The 13,949-nt window shown below is 42.5% G+C and overlaps 1 protein-coding gene across 8 annotated transcripts in view; it reads right to left on the bottom strand.

Moving 5' to 3' along the window:
* Window positions 1–13,949, bottom strand: part of LOC143283876 (chromosome-associated kinesin KIF4A-like) — a 178,649-nt gene that overhangs the window by 126,444 nt on the left and 38,256 nt on the right. The window lies entirely within an intron of this gene.

Here is a 13,949-nt window from a genome sequence, read left to right as displayed (position 1 = left end):
TGACCAACACCATATTAACCAGCAGCAGTTCTGCACTGTTTTATAACTTTTTTTTTCTTTTTATTAACATTTGTTATGTAAATAATGTGGAACACATACAGTTAGATGCTGACCTTAATTATAACAACTTGCAAACACACAGACATGTACAGTCTGAATACCACTGTCAAAAAGAGCCCACAATAAAAGATATGTGTCTGGTTTGTCTCAGTAGACAGCAAGTTAATGAACATTAAGAACACAGGATCCTACCACTCCTTTCTCCATGTCACACAGAACAAAACTAGAAATTTTTTATATGATTACAATAAACAGACAACATTAAAAAAAAGTATACTGATAATAAAAAGAAAGACAAAATCACTATTATCATCTTTATCACATATACAAGTGAAGCAAGTCAGACATGTATCCAGTAAAAACCAGACAGTCACCTTTTGCATGAGTTGCAGCACTTCCTTGTCTTTCTGTTGTTTCCATTTACGCCACTGGTCGCCCTCCTCCTTCATCTGCTTCATCAGCTTCACACGCTGCTGCTTCAAGGCCTGCCACACAACACATCACCTTTCTATACACTGTACACCTGCCACACAACACATCACCTTTCTATACACTGTACACCTGCCACACACCACCTCACCTTTCTATACACTGTACACCTGCCACACAACACCTCACCTTTCTATACACTGTACACCTGCCACACAACACCTCACCTTTCTATACACTGAACACCTGCCACACAACACCTCACCTTTCTATACACTGAACACCTGCCACACAACACCTCACCTTCCTACACACTGTGCACCTGCCACACACCTCACCTTTCTACACACTGTACACCTGCCACAAAACACCTCACCTTTCTACACACTGTACACCTGCCACACAACACCTCACCTTTCTATACACTGTGCACCTGCCACACACCTCACCTTTCTACACACTGTACTCCTGCCACACAACACCTCACCTTTCTACACACTGTACACCTGCCACACAACACCTCACCTTTCTATACACTGTACACCTGCCACACAACACCTCACCTTTCTATACACTGTACACCTGCCACACAACACCTCACCTTCCTATACACTGTACACCTGCTACACAACACCTCACCTTTCTATACACTGTACACCTGCCACACAACACCTCACCTTTCTATACACTGTACACCTGCCACACAACACCTCACCTTTCTGCACACTGTACACCTGCCACACAACACCTCACCTTTCTATACACTGTACACCTGCCACACAACACCTCACCTTTCTATACACTGTGCACCTGCCACACAACACCTCACCTTCCTATACACTGTACACCTGCCACACAACACCTCACCTTTCTATACACTGTACATCTGCCACACAACACCTCACCTTTCTATACACTGTACACCTGCCACACAACACCTCACCTTTCTATACACTGTGCACCTGCCACACAACACCTCACTTTTCTACACACTGTACATCTGCCACACACCTCACCTTTCTATACACTGTACACCTGCCACACAACACCTCACCTTTCTATACACTGTACACCTGCCACACAACACCTCACCTTTCTATACACTGTACACCTGCCACACACCTCACCTTTCTATACACTGTACACCTGCCACACAACACCTCACCTTTCTATACACTGTACACCTGCCACACAACACCTCACTTTTCACTTTTCAAGGAGGCGGCACTGCCTTTGCACAAATCTGTACACTACGCATCTGCTAGGCAGATGCCTGACCAGCAACACAACCCAACATGCTAAGTCAGGCCTTGACTGCATGCATATGTGTAAAAAAAAAAAAAAAATTATGTACCTATCAGAGTGAATTCAGAATTTTGCCAGAGGACAACACATTTTCGTTGCCTGGGGTTCTTTTTCTGGGATCCTAGCGTATGTTGCACACAGGACCTCTGTTTATTGTCTCACCCGAATGACTAGACGCTCAGTTGTATTTCCCAGTCAAACTTGAGAGAAAGGGCACAGCTGGGATTTGAATCCAGACCCTCACAGACACTGTCTTCAAGGACTAAAAGAAGCAAGACAGGCGTCATCAGCCAAAGTGTTGGACGATGTGTACAATGCACAGGCACAGACCATGACTTCACAGTTGAGACCGTGTTTAACATATCATTTTCTATAGCATATGAATACATACTCAGTTACAGTGAAACATGAACACACAATGTGTACAACACAGACACCACAAGTGTCTGGAACACACTTGAACACACACTATAATTTCACAGGCGAGGCCTTGTTTAATGCACCATTTTCTATAACGCATGAATACATATCTAGTTCCAGTCAAATATTAACAAAGTTTCAGTATTCCAGTTTCAGCTTCTCAAGGTGTCAATGCGTCCAGACAAATCCATATACACTACACTATACAACTAGGCCGATACCTGACAGCAGCATAGCCCAACAAGCTAGTCAGGCCTTGAGTGCATGTGCCCAACACACAGACACACAATGTGCGCAACACACAGACACACAAGAACACACAATGTGCCCAACACACAGACACACATGAACACACAATGTGCCCAACACACAGACACACAATGTGCCCAACACACAAACAGACAAGAACACACAATGTGCCCAACACAGACACACAAGAACACAATGTGCCCAACACACAGACACACAATGTGCCCAACACACAGACACACAAGAACACACATGTACCCAACACATAGACACACAATGTGTCCAACACACAGACACACAAGAACACACAATGTGCCCAACACACAGACACACAATGTACCCAACACACAGACACACAATGTGCCCAACACACAGACACTCAATGTGCCCAACACACAGACACACAAGAATACACAATGTGCCCAACACACAGACACACAAGAACACACAATGTGCCCAACACACAGACACACAATGTACCCAACACACAGACATACAATGTGCCTAACACACAGATACACAAGAATGCACAATGTGCCTAACACACAGACACACAAGAACGTACAATGTGCCTAACACACAGACACACAATGTGCCTAACACACAGACACACAAGAACGTACAATGTGCCTAACACACAAGAACATACAATGTGCCCAACACACAGACACACAAGAACATACAATGTGCCTAACACACAGACACACAAGGACACACACAAACACTCAATGTGTCCAACACACAGACAGACAAGGACACACAATTTGCCCAGCACAGACACACAATGTACCCAACACACAGACACACAAGGACACACACAAACAGTCAATGTGTCCAACACACAGACAGACAAGGACACACAATTTGCCCAGCACAGACACACAATGTGCCCAACACAGACACACAAGGACACACAATGTGCCCAACACAGACACACAATGTGCCCAACACAGACACACAAGGACACACAATGTGCCCAACACACAAGGGCACACAATGTGCCCAACACACAGACACACAAGAACACATACCAAGATTTCAGAGTTGAGGTGGTTGACTTGTTTCTGTGACTGCTCCTTCAGCTTCACAGTCTTTGCCGGTTCCGCTATCTTGCGCTTCAGGCTGGACATCTCTGTCTCCAGCTCTTGCAGTCGTTTCCGGCGCTGCTCACTGACCCTGCAACCAGGCCATGAGATGACTCAAGTGTCTAATAACCACACCATGGGATGGCTGAGGTGTCAGATAAACACAACATGGAATGGCTGAAATGTCTAATAACCACATCATGGGATGGCTGAGGTGTCTGATAAACACAACATGGAATGGCTGAAATGTCTAATAACCACACCATGGGATGGCTGAGGTGTCTAATAACCACGCCATGAGATGGCTGAAGTGTCTAATAACCACACCATGAGATGGCTGAGGTGTCTAATAACCATGCCATGAGATGGCTGAAGTGTCTAATAACCACACCATGGGATGGCTGAGGTGTCAGATAAACACAACATGGAATGGCTGAAATGTCTAATAACCACACCATGGGATGGCTGAAGTGTCTAATAACCACACCATGAGATGGCTGAGGTGTCTAATAACCATGCCATGAGATGGCTGAAGTGTCTAATAACCACACCATGGAATGGCGAAAGTGTCTAATAACCACGCCATGGAATGGCTGAGGTGTCTGATAAACACAACATGGAATGGCTGAAATGTCTTAATAACCACATCATGGGATGGCTGAAATGTCTAATAACCACACTGTGGGATGGCTGAAGTGTCTAATGACCACAGCATGGGGTGGCTGAAGTATCTAATAACCATGCCATAGGATGTCTTAAGTATCTAAAAACCATGGCATGGGATGGCTGGTGTCTAATAACCATGCCATAGGATGTCTTAAGTATCTAAAAACCATGGCATGGGATGGCTAAAGTGTCTAATAACCACGCTATAGGATGTCTTAAGTATCTAAAAACCATGGCATGGGATGGCTAAAGTGTCTAATAACCACGCTATAGGACGTCTGAAGTATCTAAAAACCATGGCATGGGATGGCTGAAGTGTCTGATAACCACACCATGGGATGGCAGAAGTGTCAGATAGCCATGGCATGGGATGGCAGAAGTGTCTGATAACCATGGCATGGGATGGCAGAAGTGTCTGATAACCATGGCAGGGGGTGGCAGAAGTGTCTGATAACCATGGCAGTGGATGGATGTCATGTCTAATAACCATGGCATGGGATGGATGTCGTGTCTAATAACCATGGCATGGGATGGATGTCGTGTCTAATAACCATGCCATGGGATGGCTGAAGTGTCTAATAACCACACTATATATCCTGGAGTTTACTAAGCAGTGTTGTTGCATAAATCATACATTGCTCTTGTGTTGTTGCTGTCATTGAGTGTGTAATGTTGTACATTCATAATGAGATTGTCCTGAAAGTATTGATACTCTATTGATAACTCTTTCTTGACTTTGTCAACCAAAGGCATTGGAATTCTTGCTGTGCATCATACCTGTTTCTTTCATCCTACCTAACTCTTTCTTGACTTTGTCAACCAAAGGTATTGGAATTCTTCTTGCTGTGCATCATACCTATTTCTTTCACCCATTCCAACACTTTCTGGACTTTGTCAACCAAAGGTATTGGAATTCTTGCTGTGCATCATACCTATTTCTTTCATCCTTCCTAACTCTTTCTTGACTTTGTCAACCAATGGTATTGGAATTCTTGCTGTGCATCATACCTATTTCTTTCATCCTTCCTAACTCTTTCTTGACTTTGTCAACCAATGGTATTGGAATTCTTGCTGTGCATCATACCTGTTTCTTTCATCCTTCCTAACTCTTTCTTGACTTTGTCAACCAATGGTATTGGAATTCTTCTTGCTGTGCATAGACTGTAAGGTTCAGCACTGTCCTTGAGAGCGATTTTGACGGGGGGACAGTCCACTGGTGATTGATTCAAATCACCACAAGGATCCTTAACTGTGTCAATTTTCTTTACAAGTCCCATTCTTGACACTCTTTCTCGACTCAGCAAGTTGTCTGTCTTTGGGTTCACAATGTAGATTCTTAGGGTTTACTGTTTATCATGAACCATGACTTCAGTTTCAAACAAACCTTCACAATCAATGTAACCACCCAGACTGCGAATTTTGGAAATAACTGACTGTGGTTTGAATTTCCTGAATTCTTGGACTGACATAATTATAATAATGTACATCTATATAGTGCCCTTTCTCTCTAATAGCTCAGGGCACTTTACATGGAAGAAAAATATTACAAATTACATAATCATTCATGACCACTCCCCCCCCCCTCCACACACACACTCTCTCTCTCTCTTTCCCACTCTTCATACTTACTTCTAAAGTGAGCTGACATGGGTGGTGTTGGAGAACAAGGAAGCTGAGAGCGCTCATCAATAGGTTTTAAAAAGATGAGTTTTTAATAATGAGCGAAAAGCAGAGATAGAATCAGATGCATATGATATGATGAGGATGGTTGTTTCAGATGTGAGGAGCAGCAAAGAAGAAAGAACATTCACCACAGGTTCTTGCATTGACAAGAGGAAGTTTCAAAAGGTAACAGTCAGAGGAAGAGCAGAGATTTCTTACGGGAGTGTAAACACTAATAAGGTCAGAAAGATATGTAGGTCCTGTAGAGTGGAAAGCAGAATAGCAGAGACACACAACTTTGTATCTAATTCTTGCTTCAATGGGGATCCAATGTAGAGTGCAGAGGTGAGGAGAAATGTGATCAGTACGTGGGACTCTGAAAGATGGGCAGCATTGTTTTGAAGTTTTTGAATTCACTGAAGAAGATTATGTGGACAGCCTATGAGAACTGACACATCTGCTCCAGTGTCTAGTTTGAAAACTACATCTCTGTTATTAACATGTAGTGTAATGAGCCAAGGAGATTGGCCTTTGCCAATGGAGCCCAAAAAGAATTCTTCCTTTTTCCTTCTTCTTCAACAGAGTTGACAGTTACTTTGCCATGACTGCTGCGACAACATACTGCAAAATGATTGAATTTTGAACAAATTCTACATCATTTTCCTTTAAGGACAATTGTCATTTTTGTTGTGTGAACATCCGCATCTTGAACAGCATGGAAATCCTCCTCTAGCTGCACTGGAAGAACCTGGTCTGCTGTTTCTATGGCCTCTTGAAGAGCCTATATTTCCAGGAAAACTTCTGTTGCTACCTTGGCCTCTGCTTTTTGCTACACCTCTGTGTGCACTGCATCAATCTTCTGAGACTGCCGTTGTTCATTCGGCTACAGCTTCACAAGTTCAAACTGCCATGCTTGCTGTACTGCTTCTTCAAGTTTCAAGTCTGGTTGCAGCTGTAGTTTTTCTGAGAGCTCTGCATAAGAACTCCAAGCACTAATCTGTCTCTGATAGCATCTTCTCTATCTGGGAAGCTTGCATGTTCTGAAAGTTCATAAAGACTACATAGATAGGCTTCGATGCTTTCTCTAGGAACGAACTTCATGTTCAAACATATCAGTTAGAACAGGTGTTCCTGTTTTATCCAAGCAACAAGTACATTGATTACTTTCCAGTTTTGAATAAAAGCCTGCTGGTAATAAATATTGTGTAAAATAAATTCCTCACAGTTCACATACCCTTCATTCTAATGTTGTTAATCTTGGCACTCTTCAAATATCAATGTATTTCAGAGAAAAAGAGACGGGGTAAAAATGGCCCAGAGGATATAAACTGGCCTAGGCCAAACTATACCCCAGGTATGATGTAGCCCAGGCTAGATTATACGGGGGTAAACTCTGGCCTAGGCCAGTTCTTACAGGTGTAAACTCTGGCCAGGGTAAGAAGATCTGGCCTGTTACACCGGTTTCGTGTGCTGCGTCACATTTATCAAAACTATGTCTTGTTTTGCTCATAAAATTTGCAAGCCCAAAACAGTCTGCTGTACTTGTAATGAGCACCTGCTAAACTGTCCAATATCTGAGAGCCTGGTGAAACAGCTCAGTACAACAGCCATTTACAGTCAGACTGACTGATGCTGCAGTGACAGCACTGGCATGAAACAAGTATAACACAAGCAGTCCAAACAAAGTACAACTGACAGCACTGGCATGAAACAAGAATAACACAAGCAGTCCAAACAAAGTACAACTTACTTGCTGGTGTTGTCAGTGGTGTGTGTGTCGGTCAGCATCACAGACAGTTCTTCCTTCTCCTTCTGCAGCTGGGCAACTTTGCTCTGCCACTCCATCATCGTCTGAGCACACACATCCACAATGCAGACATGTATCATCACTACACACACATCCACAATGCAGACATGTACCATCTCTACACACACATCCACAGTGCAGACATGTACCATCTCTACACACACATCCACAGTGCAGACATGTACCATCTCTACACACACATCCACAGTGCAGACATGTATCATCACTACACACACATCCACAATGCAGACATGTACCATCTCTACACACACATCCACAGTGCAGACATGTACCATCTCTACACACACATCCACAGTGCAGACATGTATCATCACTACACACACATCCACAATGCAGACATGCATCTCTACACACACATCCACAATGCAGACATGTATCATCACTACACACACATCCACAGTGCAGACATGTATCATCACTACACACACATCCACAATGCAGACATGCATCTCTACACACACATCCACAATGCAGACATGTATCATCACTACACACACATCCACAGTGCAGACATGTATCATCACTACACACACATCCACAGTGCAGACATGTATCATCACTACACACACATCCACAATGCAGACATGTATCATCACTACACACACATCCACAGTGCAGACATGTATCATCACTACACACACATCCACAATGCAGACATGTATCATCTCTACACACACATCCACAATGCAGACATGTACCATCTCTACACACACATCCAAAGTGCAGACATGTATCATCTCTACACATACATCCACAGTGCAGACATGTATCATCTCTACACACACATCCACAATGCAGACATGTATCATCTCTACACATACATCCACAGTGCAGACATGTATCATAAACAGAGAAGGCACGTGGGCCAAAGGTACTGAGCTTGGTACATGGAATATGGAAAGTGAGAGGATCAGAGGAAGAGTGGAGTGTGCATGAGGGTTTGTAGACATTAAGTAGATTGGTCAGGTAGTCAGGGGCTGCATTGCTGAGGCACTTGTAACAAATGGTGTCAAGTTTATAGTGTATGTGTTTTGATACAGAAAGCCAGTGAAGTTGTGACAGAAGAGGGGAGATGTGGTCAGTCTTCTTCTTGAGTACAAGGCGTGCGGCACTATGTGTTGTAGGGTGTGAATAGAGGATTCATTCACACCAGACAGGAGTGAACTGCAGTGGTCGATATGAGACATAATGAAACAGAGGACAGGTTTGACAGTTGCTTCGGTAGAAAGATGTTTTCTGATCAGGCTGATGTGACGAAGGTGGTATTAGCAAGATTTGGCAGTTTGGGTAACAAAGTTTTGCATGGAAAGGGTTGAATCAAGGTGGACACCCAGATTCTTGATTAACAAATAGTGAAGAGTGGTAACTCTCTCCATTACACAAGGTACACAACTTCAAGTCAGTGATGCTTACGCTACCTATTCAATTAGCACACAGGTAAATAAAAGGTACATTGGAACAAACCCAGACACTTCCTCAAAAAGGAAGCGCTGGGCCTGTCCTTATACCAATCATTTGACATGTGCACACAGCAGCAAAGACAGAAGAAATGTGCAAACACAAATTAGCTTTTATTCAAGACTGGCATAGCCTCTTTAATCCTGAATAAGCCACACAGAACACATGGACAATACAGAACAAACACATTACTTGTCAATTCCCAGTTGATAAACCACCGAGGCAACATGCCTCTGTGAGGAATGCGACGTCAACTTCTTCATCCAAGATAAGTCGGCAATGACATCAGCCTTTCCATCTTTGCACACTGATTGCGCATTGAATAAACAAATTTTCAGTTTATTAGGTTCATGCATGCAATGAGACATGTGGGATGAGTCCTCTGTTACGTCTATTTGATGAGTCGGAGTGGGTGAGAAGGAGAATAAAGACGATGAAAATTGGGGCAATAGAAGTGAGTCATGGAAAACAGAGTCACGAGTCAATCAAGGACACAAACACCACCAAGGGCCCACAACACCAACAACAAGAAGCTACTGTAACCAAACAACATGAACAACACAACACCAACAACAAGAAGCTACTGTAACCAAACAACATGAACAACACAACACCAACAACAAGAAGCTACTGTAACCAAACAACATGAACAACACAACACCAACAACAAGAAGCTACTGTAACCAAACAACATGAACAACACAACACCAACAACAAGAAGCTACTGTAACCAAACAACATGAACAACACAACACCAACAACATGAACCTACTGTTACCAAACAACATGAACAACACAACACCAACAAGAACCTACTGTAACCAAACAACATGAACAACACAACACCAACAAGAACCTACTGTAACCCAACAACATGAACAACACAACACCAACAACAAGAACCTACTGTAACCAAACAACATGAATGACACAAGCAGCATCAAGGGCCCACCTCATAATGGGAGCGCAGGGCAGTGATCTCCCCCTCAGAACGGCTCATCTGGTTGGCCAGGTCCTGTTTCTTGGCCAGGATCTGGTTCAGCTCCCTGGACATCTTGGCCTGACGCAGCACGTGCTCCGTCCACTTGGCCCGGCTGTCTGGACTGCTCAGGTCGTCCTGACCACACATCACCCGTTTCCACCTTCACCACACTTTTTGGGGTCACTTCTGATGATTTTTCTTTTAGAATTGCTGTCACCTCATCTACGCTTGTTGCCCCAGCTAGGACAAAGGCCACCCACTAGCACGCTCCAGCTATCCTGGTCCTATGTCAGTCCATTCAACTGTCCCCAGCTAGGACATAGGCCACCAACTAGCACCCTCCAGCTATCCTGGTCCTATGTCAGTCCATTCAACTGTCCCCAGCTAGGACATAGGCCACCAACTGGCAACCTCCAGCTATCCTGGTCCTATGTCAGTCCATTCAACTGTCCCCAAGTGCAGCAGAATTGTTACAGAAATATTGAATTCCATTTATCTTATTTATGATTTATCTTGAGTCTATCATCACCAGCTTGTTAGAACAGACTACAGATAAATTAATGAAACATCCATCAATTCAAATGAATAATGAAAAAATAAACCCGTTCCAGATTATGGTTCGCACTGACACAGAGCCAGAACATTGAATACCATACAGTAAATTGAAATGGGAATGTTTAAGTTATTCTGTAGTGAGACTGTTATAGGCTGAAGATGACACTTACATAACAAGCAACTGATGAATGCAAGTTTTGATATTGGCGAGGTCTTATCACACTTCTTGAATATTTGGCTGGAGATCACATAGACCACTCAAGGTCTGGTGGAAGACAATGGGCTCGAACCCAGTGTAACAGCCTGACTACCACCCACTGGAGCCCAGCCTGGTGTCATTCTAAGTGTGAACCAGACATGGAACATCATCAACTACATAGGAGAAAGTTTCCATACTCAGAATCATAAGTTGTACTTACTTGAATACTTCAGTGCTTTCACATCACCTTCCTCAACCAAGTAAATATTCAAGTTAGTTCAACCTCAGATTTTTTTCTTTTTAATGAAAAGAATGCAAACAGAATAATATACAAATGTAAACAACAAGCAACATAGAAGACATAAAACAACACCATCAACAAGTTGGTTTAAACAGATATTTTTTTCATGAACACATTTCCAATACAATATAGCACACATGTTTGCAACAAGCAGCACATTTAATAGTGAGCTCTAAACATCTACATTACACAAACCATATTCCGCAATAACAGAATCAAATTGATGTAAGTGAAATAAATCAATACTGATATTTAACTATACACCTGATTTGAACAGACGTGCTGAGAACAGGATGCTTCACATGACAATCATTTTCTGGCTGGTAAAACAAAGGGGATGCCGAATCCCTTGGAGTGGCATCATTTGCTGGCCACATTCTGTTTTATTCTTCACCAAATGCACAATATTTTCCTGTATTATCAAGAAAGTTGTTACAATTGTTAGTTTCAAAAGAACAACAAAGAACCCACTCATCCTTCTCGGCAAGAAAAGCACACACACACACACACACACACACACACACACACACACACACACACACACACAAAGAGAGAAAAGATGTCAGCTGCGTGCAGCTCATGAACAGCACCAACACCCCTGTGAAGGACTGTTGTTATGAACAGAATCATGTTAGAAAAACTAACCACACAAAGTGTATCTTACATGAATCTGACTGCTGTCTTCTTCCGTCTCTTCCTCTGCAGCCAAGTCATGGTCCTCCTGAAACAGGAAAATACACACTACTTGACTGCAGTCAAACCAGTCTTACTGCCTTGTTGCAGCTGACTGCTTTTAACAACTGATGGGTGATTTTCTTTGTGGTGGCACTGGATTTGCGAAGTAAAAAGTATTGTTCCCCATGGAAGAGACCAATACCAACAATGGAGAATAAGAGGTCCATCCAATGGGAAAAAGTCTTTCCCTGACAGGGTTCAGACAACATTTTCACTGTCAAATTCCTTAACATTTTCAAACCATTTTGATCTGTTTCACAAACCTTAGGTCTGCTACGGCTGCACAGCATCTTAATTTGAAACACAGGTAATTAAGGCCAGACACTACAGTAAAGTTCATATCAGAGGTGTTTGTTGCCATAATTTAAAATGTATTACACTTTGAAAGTATATTTACTGGGAAGTTCAAAACTATTCTTTTTTTGGTGTTTGGACCTCCGGTTGCCATGGAAACAGTCCAAGATGGCTGCCAAACAAAAATTTTTAAAAGCCTAAGGCTTTTTTTCAATTGCACTTAGCCAAAATCTGTTTTCTGATCTAATTTAGGAATGTTAATATCTAGTACGGATAGCTTTTTGATGTAATGACAAATTTATATTTTTGAGAATTTTTTTTGGTCAACGCAGTTATATTGCACCGATTGTTCTAAATAAAATTCAAATAAAACATAACTATACATTTTGTTTCAAAACAGCAATGCGTACTTTTAAGCACCATACTTTAAAGAAGCACCATGCCAAATTTTAAGGCTCTGTGTTTATTTTTGCGAAAGTTTTAGCCATTTGAAATGTGCGTAGAGTGCGAAAAACAGAAAACCCAGAAAACGGAGAAAGAAGAACAGAAACTTTACTGGCTGAGTGTTGTTTAGCACAAGTGGTAAAACTTACTCACCCAGCATGTCAATCCACAGCACAGCAACCACCAGGTAAGAGAAGAAGTTGAAATTGAAGTGTTTTGTGGCCAATAATAATCCAGTTCACAGCTCACATGATGACAAATTCACAAAGAACGTGAAATGGTTTACACAGATTGGCAGACACATTCCAGTGGTCTGGCTTTCCCATACTCCTGATATGAGAGCAGTTTTGGAGAGCACAGTGGAAGGGGGTACTTACAAGCTAGTGTCCTCCTGCTTAGTAGGCATCTGGATCCCTGGCCTCCTCCTCTCGGTTGTTGAGACGTCGTAGGGTGGCGTACCATACAGTGATGTGAATCCTCTCTTTTGCCATGTTCCATCATATGAAACACTGATATTGATGACTGGATTTTCACCTTTATCCAGTGCCCCCTGCAGGTCTTCATTGGTCTCTGCATACGCCTGCTGGATTGTAGCTGCTGTGCGTTCTAAGAGTGTTGACCCTGATTCAATTTCAGCAGCTGAAAAATGCATAATGTTTGTGAGATATTTGTGCTGTGCTCACGACTATATCATTTACATAGTTTACTTTCCTTCCTCAGGTGATGAGTCTAAATATCACACACACATACACATATACACATACATAAATATATAATATTGCAATGAAACACACACACACACACACACACACTGTGCATAATTTACACACATAACTGATATACATGCATTCACCCATTCATGAACACACACACACACACACACACACACACACACACACACACACACACAAACAAACAAACAAACACACACACACACACACACACACACACACACACACACATGGATCATAGTCAAGACTGAACAAGCAAAACTTTGCCTGAGTGACTGATTCAGTGGTTGACAGTGTAATGTTTCACTAGTGGTTATCAGTGCAGGGATGTGTGCACACTTGTGTGTATTTGTACTGCACAGTTAAAGATTTTTTTAACCATCAAAAAAACCTCACAAACATACCTGTTACTTTCTTGTCATGGGCCTGGAAAGTTTTCAAATGCATGCCTGGTATTCCCATGACAGTGCTGAAGGTTTGAAGAGCAGTGTAGCTGCCTCCCAGTTCATGGCTTAGCATGGTCATCCTGTTGTTTACTTCAAAACC

This window comes from Babylonia areolata, chromosome 7 (assembly GCF_041734735.1).
Source record: "Babylonia areolata isolate BAREFJ2019XMU chromosome 7, ASM4173473v1, whole genome shotgun sequence".
NCBI classification, from domain to species: domain Eukaryota; kingdom Metazoa; phylum Mollusca; class Gastropoda; order Neogastropoda; family Buccinidae; genus Babylonia; species Babylonia areolata.
Note: the sequence above shows the minus strand (reverse complement) of the source record. Positions and strands in the feature narration are given on the sequence as shown.